At 38.8% G+C, this 21,656-nt stretch overlaps 1 protein-coding gene across 11 annotated transcripts in view; it reads right to left on the bottom strand.

The window, feature by feature from the left end:
- The window catches only part of MACIR (macrophage immunometabolism regulator), a 169,150-nt gene that overhangs the window by 128,735 nt on the left and 18,759 nt on the right, over positions 1-21,656 (bottom strand). For 3 of the 11 annotated variants that reach the window (XR_011425651.1, XR_011425649.1, XR_011425652.1), the window contains exon 3: positions 10,788-10,848. The exons of the other annotated variants lie outside the window; for them this stretch is intronic. The gene's annotated coding sequence lies outside the window, so the exon portion shown is untranslated. The remainder of the gene's footprint in view (positions 1-10,787; positions 10,849-21,656) is intronic. 11 annotated transcript variants of the gene reach the window in all.

The following is a 21,656-nucleotide window of genomic DNA, read 5'->3' on the forward strand; positions in this document are numbered from 1 at the left end:
AGGACAGGAGATAGATGAGAAATCTCTGCACTTTCTCTTTAATTTTGCTGTGAACCAAAAACTGTTCTAAAAAAACAAAGTCTTAAAAAATTTTAAAAGTGCCTATCAGCTGAATCTAAGGTGGAGCATCTTGTATTCCCAGAAAATAAGGAAGTGCTAAAAAACAAAAACAAAAAAACCCACACATAATAACAAAAAGATAAGGTTATATGAAGGAACACAGAAACCCACCTGAAAGAGTTCCCAATTGCCAAAGGTAGAATATTTTGAGGAATAAAATAAATATACATGAATCCATACTGATGTAAATAAGTTATTGAATAAATAAATAAATAAAATAGAAAAGACAAAGCTTCCATACAGAATTCCAAGTAGTATACAGTCGTGTGCCACATAACGATGTTTCAGTTAATGAGGGACCACTTATACTACAGTGGTCCCATAAGATTAGTACCATATAGCCTAGGCGTGTGGTAGGCTATACCATCTAGGTTTGTGTAAGTCCTATAGGGGAGGAAGAAATTTTCCTCTACCCTTTTTGGTTCTTCTGACTGATCAAAGAATTAAATTGACATGAGACAGGTTAACAGCAGAAAAACAAACAAAAGTTCAATAAGGTATATACACGGGAGGAAACCCAGAAAAACCAAGTAACTCACCAAAATGGCGGAAGCCCTCACCATAAATACCATCCTCAGCTAAAGACAAAAGAAGATATTGGGGTTGGGGAGAGTCAGGAATTTCAAAGGGAACGAAGGCAATTCACAGGTGGGTGAAAAGGAGTAAGCGTTTGGAAAACAAGTGTTTGGCCACAGAGAAACAGAAGAACACAGAGGGGAACCCCACAAACAGGCTTTTCTGGGTTCCTCCCTGTCTACCATGTAGTTCATGTTGTGCTATGGTAATAGCTCCATTCCTGAGACAGGTTTTTTAACCTGAATTCTTTCAGGCAGTTAAGATGGAGGCAACAAAAAGCATTTTCTGAGTCTTTTGTTTCTTAAAAATAATCAGTCCAAAATAATCCTCATGTTATAGAGATATATTTTGCAGTGGCAAATTTTGTTCCACTTCAGTACACTTTATGATGATTGCACAATGACAAAATCACCTAACAACCGAATCACCTAATGACGCATTTCTCAAAACATATCCCCACCGTTAAGCAACTGTATAACTGTATGTAGACATACACCCCCTTCATGAAGTGAAATTTAATTCCCACCTCATCCCCTTGATTGTTGACTAGATTTAGAGACTCTTTTCCAAAGAATAGAACAGGGAAAGAGAAAATAGCACCTTTACAGTGGACAAGCCTGGCACACACCACCTTGACCAAGTGACGAAAGTTAACGTCACCAGCAATGGCATGTAGATATCTTGTTCCCCTGATACGATGTGACGAGAAAGGTACTTCGTCTCTGTGGCATTCTTTCCAAAAACCCATAACCCTAGTGTAACCATGAAAAAAAGAAAATCAGATAAATCCATATTTAAGACATTCTACAGGATATCTGTGCAATATTTCTCCAGACTGTCAAGCTCTTGGGAGAAAGAAAAAAAAAAGGAAAGATTGAGAAACTGTCAAAGACCAGAAGAGAGAGGTCTAGGGAGAGAGAATGACAAAATGCAATGTGGTGCCCTCCATTGGATCTTGGAACAGAAAGAGGACATTAATGGGAAAACCGGTGAAATCCAAACAAAGTCTGGAGTTTAGTTAGAAAAAAAGACGGGGGGGGGGGGGCCCTATAAAGAATAGAAGCTTTTTTCTGATATCTAACTCGAGAAAAAAAAAAAAATCTCACAATTCCCTAGAAGAAGATAATTCATATTCTCAATACAGGAATGGGAAAGAGGAGTGATAACCTCATTAAACTCACAGAGGAAGTCCCAACTACAATTCAAAGTAACATATAGGAAAATTTGGTTTTCATTCCATGTACATTAGAACCCTCTTGATAATCTTGTATAAGATATATTAGAAAAATACTGCATTCCTTTCCATTCTCTTATACATGCCACAACCAGAATGTCAACTCACCTTGAAACTTCATTATATTAAAAAACTATATTATTCACTTAAAAAAAACTTCAAGTTGAATTAATTGAGATCTAAAACTATTCACACAATATAGCCAATGCTGATGCAGCTTTAATCTCTTTAAGGAAGATTGTCAAGAGATACAAAACTTCCAGGGAAAAAAAGGAGTAAATCATTTAATGAAAAGAAAAAATCATGTATACTCTTGTATAAGCAAATCAGGAGAGGCCTTTTTGTAAATTTAAACTAGAAGCAGAATAATATTCTTTCATTTCAGTGGTTCTATAAAAAGCCACTAAATTTAGAAACTTTTCAAGGACTCTTTCAAGAGAAGGAGATATTAAAAAAAAAAATTTGAGTACACTGTCTTCTGCTCAGATAATCCTTTACGTTATTCAAGTTGCTGCCCTCCTTTCTGAACTTTTCCTTGCCTAATTCTTTAAATCTTTCTCCTCCATCTAAAATCAGAGAGCATAATTAGAGGGCATGTGGCTCCACCTTTTATGGAAATAGCTATACTCCTGATTTGCATGTGTTTGGACCCATTACCAGCTGTCCGTAAAAGCTACAGGGTGACCATTCCTCCTTGTTATCCAGGCAGATTCTGTACAAAGCCAAAGATTAGAACAGTGCAAATGGTAGAAAATAGCTTTTTTCCTCCGAAAAATACAGGAGCAGTTTAAAGTGAATAGAAATTAGTGGATCAGTGAACTGGAAGGAAACGTTATTGCCTCTGAAATAGCCTTGGTCCCACTCAACTTTGCATAACAATATTCAGTTTGCTATTATGCAGCACGACTTCCAGCCTGCTTCCCAGCTCAAATCAGGAAAGTCCCCCTCTCTACCGTGAGACTGGTGGGAACGAAATGCACAATGCAACGAAACATAATTAAACCTTTTAGGGAGGACTTTTCTTTAATCTAAGCAATTATTTTTGCCACTAACAGGTGTAAAATGTCTTCTAACAAGAAAGTGCAAAACAGCAAATGTGCTTTTGAAATATGCAGCACAAGTTGCATATAAATAAGATATTCTAGGAGTCTATCTGCTTCAGTTTTATAAAGCAGATGTCTGCTGTCCTAAGCAAATAGTTCAAGTTGTTTCCAAAATATCGAGGCAAAAAGCAATAGAGGTACCATTTACACACTCATTAGTAAGAGAGGAAATGCATCTGCTTTGGAAAATTGCTGCTCACTAAAAAGCAAGTTTCCCTAGCAACGGCTACATCATACAACTCTTAGACCACTTCTAAGCTACAGGAGAAATTATAGGGAAATATATAAAAAGATTTTTATCAAATATTTTTTATCTTTCCATGAGAACATTTCCGCTAAACTTAGAAATGTCTAGGGAATTAAAACTTGCCACCTACTGAAAAAAAGAAAAAGGGGGTGTATCTATTGGCAAGGGCAAAGAGGGAAATGGATGGGGAATGGATTTCCTGCCTCTGGCACCATCCCAGTATGGGGTATGGTTGGTTTGGTGACCCTTGACTCCATTCTTTCTTTGTGGTTTTTCTTATTTCCTTCCTTAACCCAAGAACTGCTACAAATCAAAGAATTTCTAATTGGCTAATAACAGAGTCAGTAGGTAGAAGCTCTAAATCCCATAATTCTGTTTATAGTTACTTAATCTCGCTCCCACCTCCAGCCCCACCCCCAGTTGCCTGAGGTGACATCAACAGAGGAGGTGGGCATCTCTTTTGTCACCTGTCTGTCTAAAAGCTTTCATTACTCACATAGGCATTTAGAATTCTCTCAAAGTTCATCCAAATTTAATACAGAATATCTTAATTTTTCCAGGAAAAAAAAAACTAGAAAATATATCCTTTTGCCATGAGTACTGAAATATGTCTAAAAATAAAGTGGAACATCTGAATTTGCCAGCATTTCAGGATTGTTCTGATATGTATGTGTTGTTTTAATTGAAATACTGCTTGGGAATATAGCATATTTTCTCTCAGTGAATTGTTACCTTGTAATACTATATTTGAATGTACTTAATTGCTGATATCTGTTTTAATGCCATAAATAACAGCTTGTTTGAAATGTATTTTAATTGTACCAACTAACATTTAATACAGCTTATCTTTTTCTAAAAGATCACTTTCAGTCCTGGATCTGAGGGAGCACCCATGAGGAAACCAAGAGAGTAGGAGCAGTCTTCAACCCACCGCTTTCATGGTACCCTGAGATAGAAAAAAGAAACAAAGCAACAAGAATTAAATTCAAATGCACCATCCTGCAAAAACCAAGCTGATATCACCAGAGGAAGAATGGAGCTGAGATCATCTCAGTGCCTGTTCTGCGCCAAGCATTGTACCTACATTCTCCCTTTGGTCCTCACATCAACACCCTAAGGTATCATTAAAGGCATTTTTCAGATGAGGGTTTTGAAACTCAAAGATGAAGTAATTTGGCCAGTATCACATAGGTGTAGTGTTCGAATTAAGATTCAGATCCAAGTCTGTCTAAAACCAAAGCTTCTGCTCTTTCTGTGTACCTCTCTTTGCCCCTCCCTTCCACTAGTAGGGGCTGTATTAGTCAGCTGTTCATTTTTTCACTTGGACACCCTGGCAGAGGCCACAAATTGCTGAAGCTTTGTTCTCTTTAGACAAAACAGTTTTATTTACAAATGTGGATTAATTGCCAAATCTAAAGCCAGAAGATTTTATATAAAATCGTGATTTGGGGCTTTTCCTTAAAAACAAAAGCATAGGGTACCAGCCCAGTGGCATAGTAGTTAAGTTCACGTGCTCCACTTTGGCAGCCCAGGGTTCACAGGTTCGGATCCTGGGCGCAGACCTAGCACTGCTCGTCAACACACTGTGGTGGCATCCCAAATAAAATAGAGAAAGATTGGCACAGATTTTAGCTCAGGGACAATCTTCCTCACACACACACACATAAATAAACAAATAAAAGCATAAAACGATGTGACAGCACCAGGATTCCCCCATGACAACTGACAACTAGAGTTGAGGGATGGCTGTGCTCTTTCTTCAGGATTGATAGTCTCCAGATCACCCTAGCCTGTCACCCACAGTTAAGTTAAGTGCCTGGCTCCAGTGAGCATCTGAGTTTGCCAGTCCTGGATGAATGATACCAAGTGACGTCACCTAATAGTCACTGAACATTGTCTACAAGCAGGGCCAGTGCCTTACAACTTGAGAACGAATGCAGTGGGTCCAGCTGGGAGCTGTAAACAGAATGAAGGAAATGGGACTGAAAAGCAAGACTGAACCTGCGAATTCATTTAGACCTGCTTGGGTTCTAACCAAGGAGATAATGGGCCAAGGTGCTTGAAAATTAGTCATTAAAAAATTAAAAATGTATCCTCAGCTGAATAAACTATTTTCCATGAATTTTAGCTAAGAGGATAAAAAGAGCAGGGATCCAAGAATCCAAAAACTAGAATTCTTATCTCCACTCAGTCACTAACTCACCTTGCAATCTGCAAACATCACTAAGCCACGGTTGGCTCTAGATCCCTTATCTGTAAATGGAAAGAACTGGCCTGCTGCATGGACAGCAGCTATGTAGGTAATGTAAATAAAGGAAGACAGCGGTGGGGGACTGGGTCTAAACAGAGGACACTAAAGAAAGGGGCAGCTGCTGCTCCACTCCAGACGATCGTCACCGGGGGGATTCTGGGCTTACGGTTGTCAGATTGTGCCACTTTGCCAGAGCAGCCAGAAATACATGTGAGTCTGTGTGTGTGTTTTAATTTGAAATGTCTGACTTTTAAAAATATTATCGACTTATTCAAAATTTTCAAAAGTGCACGTAAGCCAACCCTACACAGTGAAACAAAATGCCTCTGGGCTGCATTGGCCCTTTGGTCCTCAGTTTTCTGCCTCTGGACAAAACTCTATTTAGCATCAGGATTCTGTGAGCAGATATAATTATCTTTGGGAAGAAGAGAGGGGTGTAGGTGGGTATGTTTACAGTGGAAAAGCTCAAAAAGATAAAATGTGTGGCATTCGCTAAGTGGCCCATTTTGCCATCCTCCTCTGAATCTTGCATTTTGTGAGCGCGAAGCAAGAGATGTGGGCAGATGCACTGTGTGAGCGTCACTCACAGAGACTCAGTGAGGAGACGCTACTGGAGAGCAGAAAGGGAGTAGAAGGTGGAAATTAATCTCCAGGAAGTATTAGAATTACACCCATTCCAGGGAAAGCCAAGAAAGAAGTAGATAAGAAGATTTAAAAACATGTACCATATACTAGACACTTTATACTTCTCATTTAGTCCATAAATCTTTTAAGGTAGATGCTGGTATTACGAGTCATTACAGCAACAACAAAGTACTGTGCATCTTTAATGTACCAGGTCCAGCACAAAGTGATTTAACTTAAGCCTTATCTGACCAGCACCCTGAGAGAGATTCTTTTATGGCCGATAAACATATGAGAAAATTAAGACTTTGAGAGATTCAGCAATTTAGCCCCAAATCTACAGCTAATTAATTAGCAGTGGCATTCAAACCAGGGCCTCTGTCTACACAGCACTCACTCATCACTCTTCTGCTTCTGTAAAAAGCCAGGGCACTGGTTCAAGATCCCACAACCAGAAAGAAGTAGAGTTGAGATTCCATTACAACTTTGAGTTCTCAGAGCCTCCTGGGTGCTTGTCCTTCTATCTATTCCCCTAGGAACCATGCCAGACAGCAAGTCCCCAGGATACAATGCACGTGAAAACTGTCCCCCTAAATTTGTCTTGAATTCACAAACTTCTATCCTTTTGTTTTCCTTTCTGGAACACAGTGAACACAGAGTACATAATCCCGGGCTCCCCTAGAGAGTGACACCAACACTGGGCTAAGATAATTAGATAACATTTAATAATCATTGTTTCTCCTTCTCCAATAAGGCAAAAATATTGGAGAGTGTGAATGACACGGTACTTAATTTTAAAAAGCAAACAAATGTAGAGCATTTGAAAGAGTGCTAGTGCACTGAATATATTTTCTATTCAGTTTGCCACTTGCTTCCAATGTGAGAAAAATATTATGGGCATTATTTCCAAATACAAACAAACAAAATCCAAAAGCAAGTTCGGCACAGAAACTGTTTTCAGCGGGGTAGATCCCACCACAACACAGACACCAAGGAGCACATAACAGACCACGTGCCAGGCACTATCCTAGGCACTTCACGCTCATGATCTTGTTCGTCCCCATCACAAGCCAACTTTCAGATGCAGACGCTGAGATACTAAAAGGCTAAAGAATATGCTCAAATGACGTGTTGATAAGTGGTGGAGCCAGATTTCCAATTCAGACATGTGCTCCCAACACCTTAGTAGCCTTTCAAAATGGTCAAGTGACAGAAAGCATGGTCTAATTTGGCCAAGTACATCATCAATTGTGGGATTTGAAGATTCCTTTTTACTTTGGTTCTTTCCTATTTTCTAAAAGCATGTGATCCACTTAGAGTGATTCCAACAGATACTGTTAGTATTTAAACTATACCTGTGGAAATCTTTTTATTGTGTGTTAATTCTCACAGATTGGTAGGGCCCTATGGAACACAGACACTGAAAATCACAGACTTCTTGGATATGAGAGAACTTGGAATTGCACATTTAATACAGTGTTAGCTAAATGTATATACTCACAAACCAAGATAGGTACTTGTATGAGACACAGTCACACAGTATCCGCTTAATGAACGTCTGGTGAATGAATGGATGGATGAATGGTGTGTCTCTTAAAATTTATTTATTTATTCATTCAGCAAATATTTATGTGGTGCCAACTATGTGCCAGGCACTGTTCTAAGCAATGGAGACACAAAAATGAGCAAAACAGACAAAATCCCACCCCTGATGGAGTTTACATTCTGATAGAGTGTTAGATAATCATAAATGCTAAGAGAAAAAACAAAGCAGAGAAAGTGTATAGGGATAGTTGGAAGTGGTTTTGCAATTTTAGATACAGTGGGAGGTGAAAGTGTCCCTGACAGAGTCAATGATTTAAAATACTGACCTTGGTAAATATTTTTAAATGCATTATTAAATATTCAAAATTTTAGTTCCCCTAAATGTGTAGTAAATTTAGCCAAATACAGTCAATTACTATTGTTGGGTACTTTTTATGCTAGGTATGAGAGATGTGATTTTTCTAGACTCTTCCAGAATAAATTGTAGAAAATCACAAAGAATGATAGAAAAATAGGATGTCTTACAAATCACTAAAGACAAGTCTAGATCATTATGTTTTGCTTATTTATATCAATGTCTGATGCATCAAAACTGGATGGATCTCCAAAGGAAATCTAAATAAATAAGTAAAATCCCATCTGGAGCCTTCTTGAAAACAATCCACTTTTGCAGATTGCTGGTGTCCTTGTCTGACCCCTGTGCAGCCTCAGTAGCATTTGAGACAGAGACTGTATGATAAGGTCTGTTACCCACATACACCCCTCCTTAGTGTCAGCAAATCACGACGCAAAGCACTTACGGTCACCAAGCAGACAAGGTAGTTTTGACTTTTTTTCTCTCTCTAAAATATGAAGATTCACTAATGAAAACCCATTCAGTACCAAAGCAAAATAATTTCACAGCAGCAAGGCCTTGAAAGTGGATACTACAGAACTGGGGTTAAAATTCAGATTACCACTCACGACACAACACCTGTAGCTAATTGTACATGAACGGTCAGAGAAAGCTCTATTCCCCTTCTCGGGGTTCCCCAGCCTTATCAATACTTAGTAGTGTGAAACTGCACGTTGGGCTCAGCAAAAATGTTTAAAGGATTTTATTTTTTTCCATTTTTATGATTATTTTATTTGTCCACAGAGAAACTTTTATCAAGGTTTCAGTCCATGAACTTGTCTTCATTTGTTCCTTGCTTCCTACAATATGTATCCTTTTAAAAAAAAATGAAATTATTTTGTTTTGTAAAACCTACTAAGCGTTAGTGTTTCCCCCTTTGTCATATATTTCAGTTATTGTTCCTCATTTTAAATTCATTTTCACACACAATGCATGGTTGCATTCTGATAATTGAAAATGTGCAATGTAGACATTTAAAAATAGATCCCAAATTTATGTGACCAGTAAGGCTGCCAAATCCATTTGAATAAAGACCATATATATATTTACTACTTAGGAAATCTATAATATTCTTAATTGTAATTAGGCACACAGAGAACTACCCAAATGCATTAGAAGTGAGACCACTCGAGTTCTTAGCCCTCAGCTCTATTCGAAATATTTCACTCTAGCCTAATAGCTAAATGTCACAGTTCCATGCCAAACGCATCAAGGACTTTCCTGGCACCAACGTGCCTACTTCAGAATGAGCAATATCTCAGAGTCATCAGAATTAACCATCCACTAAATTCAATTTAATGAGGCTGCATCATCCTCAGTGTTTCACCTTCATGCACAATTTATTGTCATTTCATATGAAAAGCTCAAAGCTCGGAAAACACATATGCTATCATATTCTGGAAAAGAAGGCCCTTTTCTTGAGCAGTTTGAGACAGTGGATAGCAATTCAGACTGTAATTGGGTGTCTTCTCAGAGTATCTGACAGAGTTCACACTGAAAAGAGACTAAAGACAAAATGTCAGGGTTTACCAGTTGTGAGAAACCCCACATTCTCCTTCAGCCCTTCAGCACTGACAGGATGAGCAGCCTCAAACAAGGGCTCTCAGGGCCTTTCTGGAATCAGACACAGTCCCTGGCTCTCCTCAGGAGCTCCCTGCATACCCCATGAAGCAGGGGAAGACAGGAAGTACATGTGATTGCAAAGCAGGACTGGAAATGCACCTAATCGGCATGTATGTCTTTTCTTAACTTTTATTTTTCATTACTTTCTTCTGGCTTACCAGAAAGAAAAACAATAGACACTGCAGTGCAGTGCACATAAAAATTGAGACAGAAAATATAGAAGTAAAGTATAACGAGGGACTGCCAAGTAAAATCTAATATTAGTAACATTAACAAGGACGTAACATCATTTTGTTGACCTCTAGTTAAAATAGTGCATCTCAGGTTATTTTAATTCAGGATAAAGGCTATCTTGAGACTTCATAGGAAGGCCCTAGTCAGATGTAGGTGATACAGATACAAAATTCCCACGTTTAAAAACAAGAACTTTAAGGATGGGGGAGGGGAGCTGGATCTTGACGCTGACCTAATTCATTAGGTCTGTCGCTTGATTCCAACTAAATATGCTGGCTGTGTGCTCATCTTTTAAAAGGCCTGTGTTTTCAACTGGAAAAGCAGAAACCAACCACAAGAGTGTTATTTTCTCAACAGTACCAGTGTGCAAACAGGTATTTACAGAGGACAAAGGCAGCGGGTGCCCCGTCAAGCCAGAGGTTTCCAGCAGTGCTGACATGATGTTGTGCTACTCTCCCTAGTCTTACACACTGAACAATAACTCAAATCCATCACAAGATCACTTGTCAGTCGTCCTCGGTTAAATGGGTCTTTATTTTTAGAAAACAATGGGAATTATAGGAAACTGGAGGCCTTACATCACAGAACTATAAATAGTTGCTGTTAAATGGCAGCCCTATGTTTTTGTTTTCCAATTTGAAAATGAAGTTGATATTTGAGAGGGGTTATTCATCTGTTGGGCAGTTTATGATGCCTCAGTGATGTCATCTTATCTAGGTGATTAAGGACCTACTTAACTTTTCAATCAGACAAATCACTAGCTCTCAACAGGAATTTTAATCAGAAGGATTGCTTGCTGTGCTGAGATTGTCCCCAGTGAACAGAACATTACTGACCTTTCCTCCACAGGAAATTTAAAGTTGTATCATTTGGCTGGTTAGGATTTCTGCCATTTCCCTGTGGATCAAGATTAGAGATGAACTTTCAGGTTCAGTGATACATTAAAAACACAAACACATAAGCTGTGAAAAGCCAGAAGCAGAATGATGTCTTTCCTCTGATGCAAAGGTCACCACTGATGTTTCTCATTCATTCCAGCTAACCACAGGCTCCTACGCTTACTGCCCCCATTTAGGGAGCTCAAATTGAAAATAGCTATACTTATGGGTCCTCAGCATGTTCAGTGCGTTGAGATTATCTGCTATATTTAACTTTGCCCTTTCTTTGTATGTTAAAGGAACAATTATTTCCCTTGTGACAGACTAGACCTAACAGGACATTCTTCTTAATGTGTAAATGAGGTTATATTCATCAGGATAGTTCTGGTTTGGTCTAGAAAATTCCTGACTTGTACCACCAAGGGAAAAAGAAAAAAGTCTCAAGTAAATACTCCTTAGAGAAACCTGCTGCTCTCAAAGTAAGCAATTTCAGGGCACAAATGCATCAAACTGATGTGTCATCAAGTATTAATTAAGTAGGTTATGGAATCACAGGGAAAGCGGATCCCCTACCCCAACAGAATCAACAAAAAATAACTTAGGAAAACTAGTTACCATGATTTCCAGTATTAAATTTGCAATTGTTCTTACATTTCAAAACTGAATTCATAAGTTGATATAATAATGAAACCCAACAACCTTTAGGATCCTACACAACACTCAATTAATGACTTAGGACTGAGAGAGGAACAGTTAGAAGGTCTTAACCTAGAATTACACCAAATACGAAACTGATTTAATAACCAAAAAAGACTCAGGACCAAAGTTTTATTATACCTTATTTAAAAGGTAATTTCTGAAACCAAGGTAAGCCTACATTTCCACCTCAACACTTAGCCTCTAAATTAATTTTCAATTTAATTTGTTTAGCTACACTGTAATATCTGATTCCAAGAGGATGTGTATTTAATTATCACTATATATCAGAAAACATTAAGAAAATATTTTGAAGTCTAACCTGTTGTAACTAACTAACCTATAGGTCTAGGCTTAGAAGCAGTTTAGAAATGTTTTCTTAATGTGTATAAGTTACATAATTCCATTTATTTTACAATCTGTCTAAAGGATGCCTTGTAGTTTAGCCATGGAAGGGCATGGGTTTTTATTTGTTCATTGTTTGTTCTTAACTTTAAATTAGTGGGCTAGAGACTGTTTTATCTTGATAGGCAGGTTTGATTTTGCATTATTTTCATGAATTGCCTTCACCATTAAAATGAGGCATCTATATGAGAGAAATGAAAGTCATTTTAGGATTCAGCTAGGAGCAAATGCACAACTGGTTGACACTCTTCTTGGAAACTTGATTCAGATTTGACATAAGTCATATCACTTCTATTGCAGGACATCAAATATAAAAGATATCTTGAGAGAGTAACTTGTTCTTCATAGCAGAAGAAAATGCCTCAAATTGTTTTTAAACTGAGTTTTCATGCTCTGTGAGATCTATGGCATTATTTTAATGACAAAAAAATGAAAAGTCAATAAAAATGAATGATGCAAACATCCTTAATTACATGCCAAAGGTGAACAGATGTCTATTCTTTCATCACAAGTAAGGTGGAGGAAAAAAAAAGAGTAACTATTGCACCAGACACTGTGCTAAGCAACGACGTGCAAACTTAGCTCACAGCCTCCACAATAAATTTTAAAAACTGAGTCGCAAAGACAGTTGCTCAAGGTCATACAGTTAAAAGTGTCAACACCAGGGTTCAAGCCCAGAATTCAAATCCAGATTTTGTCTGATTTTAAGACCCATGTTCTTCCCATTGCATATTCGGCTGCTCGCTTTCACATGGACCTGGCTCCTTCCCCATCACGCATCTTTCAATGCAATGACCGACCTTAGCGGCGCTGAGTAGCTAAACCGTATGCAGAACAAAGACAACTGCTTCCCTAAACTCACCTCGCTATTTCCCAGGAGGTCTCCCCCACCGCCCTACCCTCGGAAATCTTAGAGAGGGACACTCTTGTCCCTCTCTAAGTGATTACAAGAAGTGCCCAAGCTAAATGCAAAGAGATTTTAAAGTCATTCTGGCATAATTACCCTAATCAACAAAAACCAACTACAGCTTAATCAAACATTTGAGAAGAAAAAATTGTGTGGGAGTTAAATGAATTAAAGAGTAAGGTCAGGCTTTTATAAGGTGCTCCAGATTCTATCACCTTGCTCTAATTCTTGCATATTTCAGCAGTCACTTTTTTTTATGATTTCACAGAAATAACAAGTCATTTTAAAAATCCCGAGACAGTTACAAAAGTACTGTTAACACACACTGTGCATCCACATATAGCCCACGGCTCTGAGAACATTGGGACAAACTTGGAAGTCTGCAATTGAAAAGTTATTTTTAAATCTAAACCAGGTGATAATAAAAAAAAAAAAAGGGAGGACGTGAGTGTTACTGAACCAACTTAGATTTTTTTCTCAGTTTCCGTATTGTTTGCACTTTCATTTCTGACACTATTAGTGTCCTAAGGATTTGAACAAATCTAGAGCAATTATTCCGAAACCCTCATACATAGGCTGACTTGATCATACTGAGGCCTTTTATTCCCATATTCCTTCAAACATTAAGTGAAATTATTTATTTGTGAAGATTCTTTATCTCATTTTAGAATAGTAATTTCAAAGTTCCTTGAATAGTACATCAATGATAGAACGTAACGATTATCAAGATGTCAAACCAATGATTAAACTGTCATGACAACCCAACTCCATAATACTGTGGTTATATTTACACAAAACAAAAAACAGGCAATATTTAACTTAGGGAAAATTCATAGTCTTTCTGACCACTAACCATCACCTTTTTTTTTTTAAAGATTGGCCCTGAGCTAACATCTATTGCCAATCTTTTTTCTTCTTCTTCTTCTCCCCAGTACATAGTTGTATATTCTAGTTGCAGGTCCTTCTAGTTCTGCTATGCGGGATGCCGCCTCAGCACGGCTTGATGAGCGGTGCTAGGTCCACACTCAGGATGCGAACGGGTGAAACCCAGGGCCACCGAAGCGGAGTGCACGAACTTAACCACTCAGCCATGGGGCCGGCCCCTAACCATCATCTTTAAGAGCCACCTACTACCTACTGTGGTTTCGTGTCAAAAATGTTTCCTGCATACTGTAGGTTCACAAAGAATAGTCTGAATAAACCTAATCACTTTGAATTTAGGAAATGGCCGGGGCAGGGGGAACATATACTCTTTAACAGTGACTGATTTCAGAACAAAACACTAATAGAACGAGTATGAGGCATGGCACATATGAGGCAGGCCTTGAGAAAGGGCAAGGAGACTCCCGAGGGATGTTGACTGCAGTCTGTGAATGGAGAGTTATTCATTAAACAGCCCACAGAACAGGCTTGTTAGTACAAATTCTTGATGGAGCAACCAACCGCACAGAGGGCTGCTATAAACCCTGATTATGTAGCTAAATTTGTATGAATGGAATACTGCTTTGAAAAGCCTTTAGGTACAAAATGTTTTGAGAATTTCTGTAATTTCAAAAAGGTCCAGTCACACACTCACACACCCCAATCTTCCATTGCCTCAGTTGTTTTTTTTAAAACTAGCAGCTACAGAGGTACAGTGAACACAGATTTAAGCCAAACAGCCTTTTGCCTTTTCCATTTGCAACCAAATAAAATTTGATCTTTTCTTTCTTGACAATTTGTTCATCTTTCAGATATATTACAAAGCCTTCAAGGGAAGAATTAATGTCATTTTGAGGTTTTGTCATGGAACCAAGAATTCTACAGTTGTGCAGGAAAAAGACAAATTTGTTTTTACTTCAGAAGCTATGAAAAAGCAAGCTGCATCAGTCATAAGAGATTTTTGGAAGAAAGATCAAAAGATGGCTAATATATTTCTATAGGAAAAATGAAGACAAGCCAAACTCCCAACAGTCCTTGTCAAAGGCAGTTTGCACGGTGGCTAGACGACAAATACAGGCATTGTTAGCAACCCAGGAAAACCCCAGCAGAAAGAATTGAAAATTTCCCCTCTGGGTTCTCAATTTACCCTAGGCAAAACAAAAACAACTCTAAAAACAAACAGAAAAGAACACTAGAAACTGGACCAGACATTGAGATGATAGCCAAACAAGTCTAATGGAGAGACGTAAACATGCAGGGTATGGTACATGTAAATATTTTCTTCTCTATAAGAAGAGTAAGGAAATGATGAAAATGGATGTCCTTTCTTATTACATAAAAGTAACATGTATGCCTTACAGCAAGTTAGCTGTAGCTAACTGACGCAAATAACTGTTTCCATGGGTACCTTACACTATATAGTTTGATGAGAGCTGGCTGGTCCTAAAGATGGAGAGAACAATGTGTGGGTTCCCAGGAGGAAGCTCCTTGGACCACACATAACCCAGTGCCTTACATGCTGTGCTTGAGTAGGCGCAGCCTGGGTTTACAGAGGGTGGGGTCAACCTCAGCTCTTAGAAGTCGCATCGAAGAGGGAAAGGAGTAGGAGCGGGAGAAAAGAAGGAAGAGATCACTTTCTGTCATTGTTATTTACCCCTTTGTTGCCAAAGTTTCTGGCAACAGCGTATCAGAACACAGTCTCTGGTTTTACTCTTTTTTGTTTTTCCCAGATAGGATAGGATAGGATAGTAACCACATGAACAATTTACCTGTCAATGTAAGAGAAACTGATCTCTGGAAAGACATATTCTATGAGCATCGCAGGCCAAAGAATGAGATTAGGAATTCTGCTAATCTTTTTTAAAAAAAAAATCTTCAAATTGTCAGAGACGGCTGCCTGAAAAAATTATGGGGTAAGAAGTAAAAGTTCTGAAGGGTAAAGCTCTCAAAAGACATGACTAAAAACCATTGACAAGAACACAACCTTGGGGCCAGCTCTGTGGCTGAGTGGTTAATGTCGCGTGCTCCGCTGCGGCGGCCCAGGGTTCAGATCCTGGGCGCAGACGCGGCACCGCTCATCAGGCCACATTAAGGCAGCGTCCCACATCCCACAACTAGAAGACATGCAACTAAGATATACAACTGTGTACGGGGTGGGGGGTGTTGGGGAGATAAAGCAGAAAAAAAAAAAAAAGATTGGCAACAGCTGTTAGCCCAGGTGCCAATCTTTAAAAAAGAAAAAAAAAAGAACACAACCTCACTCAAGGCACAAAGAATGGATTCTGCAAATGGGATATTCAGCAATGTTTCTGCACATGGTTCAGAAGTCCCTAACCAAAACCAGAACGCGCGCACAAGGAAAGGTTCACAGCACAAATTTCAGAAACCTACTGAGACAGGGACAAGTTCTGGTCCCTTTTATCTCCCAAATTGTAAGAAGTCCTCGAATTGGGAACTAGAAAGCAAATCCAAGAAATTTTAAAACTACAGTACTGAACAGAATATTACTAGCAGAGATGTAAAAGAAAAATCAAAATAAACTGTCTCTACGTATCTAAAAATGGTCCTTATCTTTTAATCTTGCCAAATCTCAAGCCCATGTTCAAACATTAATAAGATTCCAAGAAGGTAAACTGGACTCAAAGAGAAGAATTTTCATGTTATAATGGCCATGGCCATTTAAATCAGTGATTTCCAAACACTTATGGTCATGAGTTTAAAAAAAAGTTTAAAAAATTGAGTTGATATCTCCAATATTCTTATACTTACTTATATATTTTGTGCATTTACTACTATACTGCCAAACAATATACATGACATATAGAACAAATAAAAATTTTTAAAGGATAAGATAAAAAATATTTTAAAAGCAGGTTTAATCTTTTCTTCCCACACCCAAGGGGCTCTTGTTTGCACCACATGTCAACAGCCTAATTCAGAAAACACAAGTTTAGCCCACTGTGAGGGGCAACATATATTCACCCACAACTCACAAACACACACACGTTTTGAGATTTTGCAACATTTTATTCAAAATACTTAAAATTTAAATGTAACGCTTTTATTTTACTATGTATAACCTTTTTAAAGCAGTTGTGGGGTAAATAAAGACACGGTAAATCAGGGGTTTCAAAGACTGTTTTTATTACTGCCAATGGCTGCCTTTTATTCAGCAACTACTATGTAGAGGCATTTTATTTTATATACATTATGTCTAATTCTCATAAGAACTGTAAAGCAGAAATTACTTTTTCCATTTTATAAAAAAATGAAACTAAGGCTCATGATCAACCATATCCTGCCAGGATTGGTTATCTTTAAAACCACAAAAGCAAGATGGCCACAACTATAGGACATTATGTGAAGAGCCAAGCATTTTAGCTCTTTCAGTATTTTCTTTCTTTACAGCTGGGTCCTTAAGCAAAGAGAGGGAAACTGAGAAATAAGCTTTTAACTATTAAAAATCCCTCAAATTAAAAAAAAAATAACTGTCCACAGATATTTCCACCTGCTCCTCTCCCCTTTTCCTCCAGCAAACAGTCCTTTTAAGTCAGAGAAACAGGCATGCAGGAGAGAATTCTGGGAATGGTTGCAGTGGTTAGACAAACTTGGCCCAGGGTAAGGTTCTACTGATGGAGTTGGCTGAAACATCAGAGCCTCATGAGCACTGTGTTTCCCAAAACAACATCCTCTCATCTTAAAACAGCACTTGTTAAGGATGAGTTTTGGAGCCTGCTGAGCAGGGCATTCTGTTCCGCCTGGGGAAGAACACGAGCAGTGGAGAGACAGCAAGCTGGATTCCCTCCCCGCCCTTCTTTCCAGGCTGATGGTGCGGTAGGAGCATCTTGGACCTTCTCTCAGGGCCCAGAGTTTCCAGCAATGTTCCCAAACAGGGGCTGAAAGTGGCTACTTGGTACCCAAAAGCTTATTCCTCTTCCAGATACAGATGCAGCTAACATCTGTGAAAACTCTGGACCACTGGAGACCCACAAAAGACGAGAGGGTCCGTGAGACTGGGGGGGCTACTTTAAGGTGAAAAGCGTGTCGGATTAGGAGGAATGCTGATTGTACAATTTTGTTTGTCAGTTTAAGTACCATGATTTGAAATTTCACTGCTAAATTTTTCACCTGAAAACGTGGGTCAAACTACACTAGTGACTCAGCATGATTTCCTTTCCTGGAGAGTTTTAGAAAGATCTATGACATACTTCTGTCCAGGTTGGTTTGGATAGCAGGAAAAGTAGAATGGATGAACCCCGAGGCCACTTCCTGTTTATATTCCCATACAACATTCTCTTCTGCCTGGGAGGCCCTCACCCTCCCACCCACCTGGCAAACTCCTATTTACCCTCCACGCCCAAGCATAGCTTCCCTGGTGAAGATTTCCCCCCACTCAAGGTAGAATTAGGAACGTTCTCCTCTGTGTGCTCAAAAAATCTTCAACCTCTGTTTATTAGCAGCACTCATTTTAAAGGGCAACTATTTGTTCCCGGCTATGGCTTCTGTGTTTACTCACCTTGTATTCTCATGACTTATCACTGTGCCTGGCACACAATATATCACAATGAATATTTGGTGGATGAATAAAGAAAGGTTGAATCACGAATCTGAAGGAGCGTCAATTCCTACAGATAAATTACAACAGTTTGGTCTTGGTGGTTCTATTTCAAACAAGGATTTGTTTGCTTTTATAACACTTGATATAAAATCCATCACAGTTCTCTGAGCATTCCATCTGTAGCCTCCCAAGATCAGAACATCTGGTTGTCAATATACAGAGGAACCTTCTCTCGTTACTAATCACACTACAAATCTAGCATAACACAAATGAGGTAGCTTTTATGAGTCTTCTATTCACAAATTAAGAACCGTTATCACTTTCAGCATTTCCTAGGATTTCTAAACAGAGTGACCTGGCCCCATGGGGGAAGTCACACTTTCAGTTGTGTATTCTCCGGTATCTCTATTCTAGCCAAAAGGTTCCTCAAAAAAAGCAAGGAAAGATTTAAAGAAAATCTAAAGAAAGAAACATGATCCTCATCTATTTCACTTTGAGGGCTTGATCCAGCAAGCATTTAAGAAATGAATTTCTGGGCGGAAAAAGTAGTTGGGCAATGTTATACCAAAAGTAATATAATATGCCCTCTTCCCCTTAAAAAAAGTAAATTTGTCATGTTTAATGAATATCTTTGTGACCTGTGAGTGGACTGCCTTATATAGCCTACCACAAAAATATTCAATCCTATGAATATCCTAATCCCTTAAACATTTTCCCTTATAACTGCATTAATTTATTAGATGAGCACGACACTAAAAATATATGTAAAACATTAAGAACAACAAAACTCAAACTATAAATACATGCAGGTTCTAGTTGGTCATTTCAAAAGATGATCTGTATTACGAAACTTCTTGAGCAAAACGCTTTCCGTATAGTTTCGTGTTTTATGCAAAGTATATCAAGAACACACATTTTTAAATGTACTTCAGACCCTAAATAATTAAAGCAAATCTTCTGTCATCCCCCCCCCCACCCCAGGATTAAGGGCAGTGCAAGAGAAAATACATCACTAAAATATCCATTCATTTATTCCCTCATAGCTCTGGCCTCCCCGACCCCCAGTTCCAATATTTCAGTTCAACCAACCTCCACCTTCATTCTTCTCATGTAGAAAGTGAATCAGTACATCTCAGCAGGCCACCAAGGAGAAAGGTGGCAGTTAACAGGTGAACATTGATGGCATGCCTTGATCCTTCTCAGGTTCCATTATTTTGTTAAGATTTCGCCTTCCCCATGTTTTTCGTCTCCCTAGACTTCCCTAAGACGTCACTCTTAAAAAGCGCCTTCCCCATGAAAGCACTTTTTTTCACCTTCTGCACTTACAACAATGTAAGTCAGCACATCCAATAAGTTGGCCAAGAAACTGACAGAAAAATGAACAAAATATTTCTTCCTCAGATTTCAGTCCCATAGGATTCAAGCTCCTCTCTCTTAATTGCTATTTATTTCACAAAGCACGCACTTGGCATTCATCTTATGCTACCTCACTCTCTCTCTCTCTCTCCCAATTAAGAGGCATGTCCTTGAAAGTGAAAAATACCTTAAGCCCTATAACCCCAAAGAGCCTGCATGTGCTCAGAAGGTGCCTCATGGATAATGGTAATGGAGACCATTCTCCTCTGTTCTCTGGTTAGAAGATAGGGCCCAGAACCATCTCCTACTCAAAAACAGTCAGACCTTTTTTCAATTCACACTGTAACCCATTACATGGGGTGTGGTGGGTAAACAGTTTTTATCTCCTGTGTAATGCTGATCAATTCAGTAGCAGCTGCCTAAAGTGCTGGGTTAAGAAAGATAATGAGGCCACATCTGGACTCAGGGAGACTGTGCACTTATGGACCAGCCTGTCTGCCACATGCACAGGGAGGAGCACGGTGGTAGGCATGCTCAGTGTGTGCCATCCCAGCTCTAACCACTTAGCCAAAATCTGAAGTTCAGTTAAGTTCAAGAACTTCTTACCACACAAGTTCTCTTCCCTAACTGAAGCATTCAGCCAGGGATAGAGGATTCAAAGTCTTCCAAATATATATTTCCATGTGTAATCCTTTTACATAAAGGTTTGGTGAAAAATACTCTTCCTGGTGAATCAGACTTAAAGGTCAACGTCACAGACCCAGCATTTCCTCCTCTTCCCACCGGCACACAGTAAGAACCCTTTTCTGAGAGCGTTCAGCAGGGACTTTGAAAGTGCCGCCAGCTTTTCCACAAAAGCGAAAGCATCAAAGCTCTCGGTTCCAGAAGTGACCCCAGCCAGGATCACTTGAGGATTCCACTGAGTGTGCAGCTCCTCCCTTTTATTCCAGTGGACGCTGTGTCCTTCTGTTTTAGAGTCCCCTTGCCTCATCCTGCACCCTCACATAAATCTGTACATCAAAGACAACCCGAAGATCAGGGGTGACAACGGTTAGGAAATTTGGTTTCAGACTTTTCCTCGGAAATCATTTAGTAAAACCTTGTACAAAGTCATTTCACAATGACAAGCATACAAATTCAACGTCCCCTTCCCACCAGAGTATCGAAGTGTCCTACAGGCTCAGCAAACTCAAAATAACAAATCAAACCCACTCTTGTTTTGGTTTGTTTCTAGTAGTGTTCTCCTTAGCCAGAAAAATCTTTAATTTTTTTCTAATGCAAAATATCAAAGAATCCATTTCATAATTCCTATCTAAAGCACATTACAAAGTGAAGCACACCATTAAGTGCTGACAACCTCCACTTCTAGCTTTCTAATTGTATTTATTATACTTCCAAAGCAATCTTCCTCATCAGTTTCCACTTCTCTAATCAAATTATATTGTTCAAAAAGGCAATTTTACTTGATACTCACTGTCCTCTCTGCATTAGAATAATGTACATCCTTGCTCTCTCCCCACTCCAACCCTTCTAGAGCATTTATGCCATTTATAAACTGCTTGTCAGTCTCTCCTACTTTCTCTGATTGAGAACAAGCCCCTTAGGCCAGGGTCATTTAAAAGTTCCCTTAAAAAGTTTTCAATAGTTATAATGGGATAAAATTCTTTCCAAGATAAAAGTACGTCAGAATAAGAAAAAAAGTAAAAATACGTTGCTTTTCTCAAGATTTCAAGAAATATTCTTTCTTTAGTGAAAGGCCCATTTGCCTTTAAAAGTTAACCTGGAATCTTCTAAAAGCTTCCCAAATCCCCAAATATTGAAATCATTTAAATAAATATCTCAGGGAAGAAAAAAGACACTGTGATCCACCCACAGGCATTGTAAGGCCTAAGGAACAATGAACAGGACTTGATGGGCCTGGAACGGTAGCCCCGCTGAGCTGCAGTCAGGAAGAGCTGCGGGTTTTGAATGGGTTTACATTTAC

This window comes from Equus caballus, chromosome 14 (assembly GCF_041296265.1).
Source record: "Equus caballus isolate H_3958 breed thoroughbred chromosome 14, TB-T2T, whole genome shotgun sequence".
Classification (NCBI taxonomy): domain Eukaryota; kingdom Metazoa; phylum Chordata; class Mammalia; order Perissodactyla; family Equidae; genus Equus; species Equus caballus.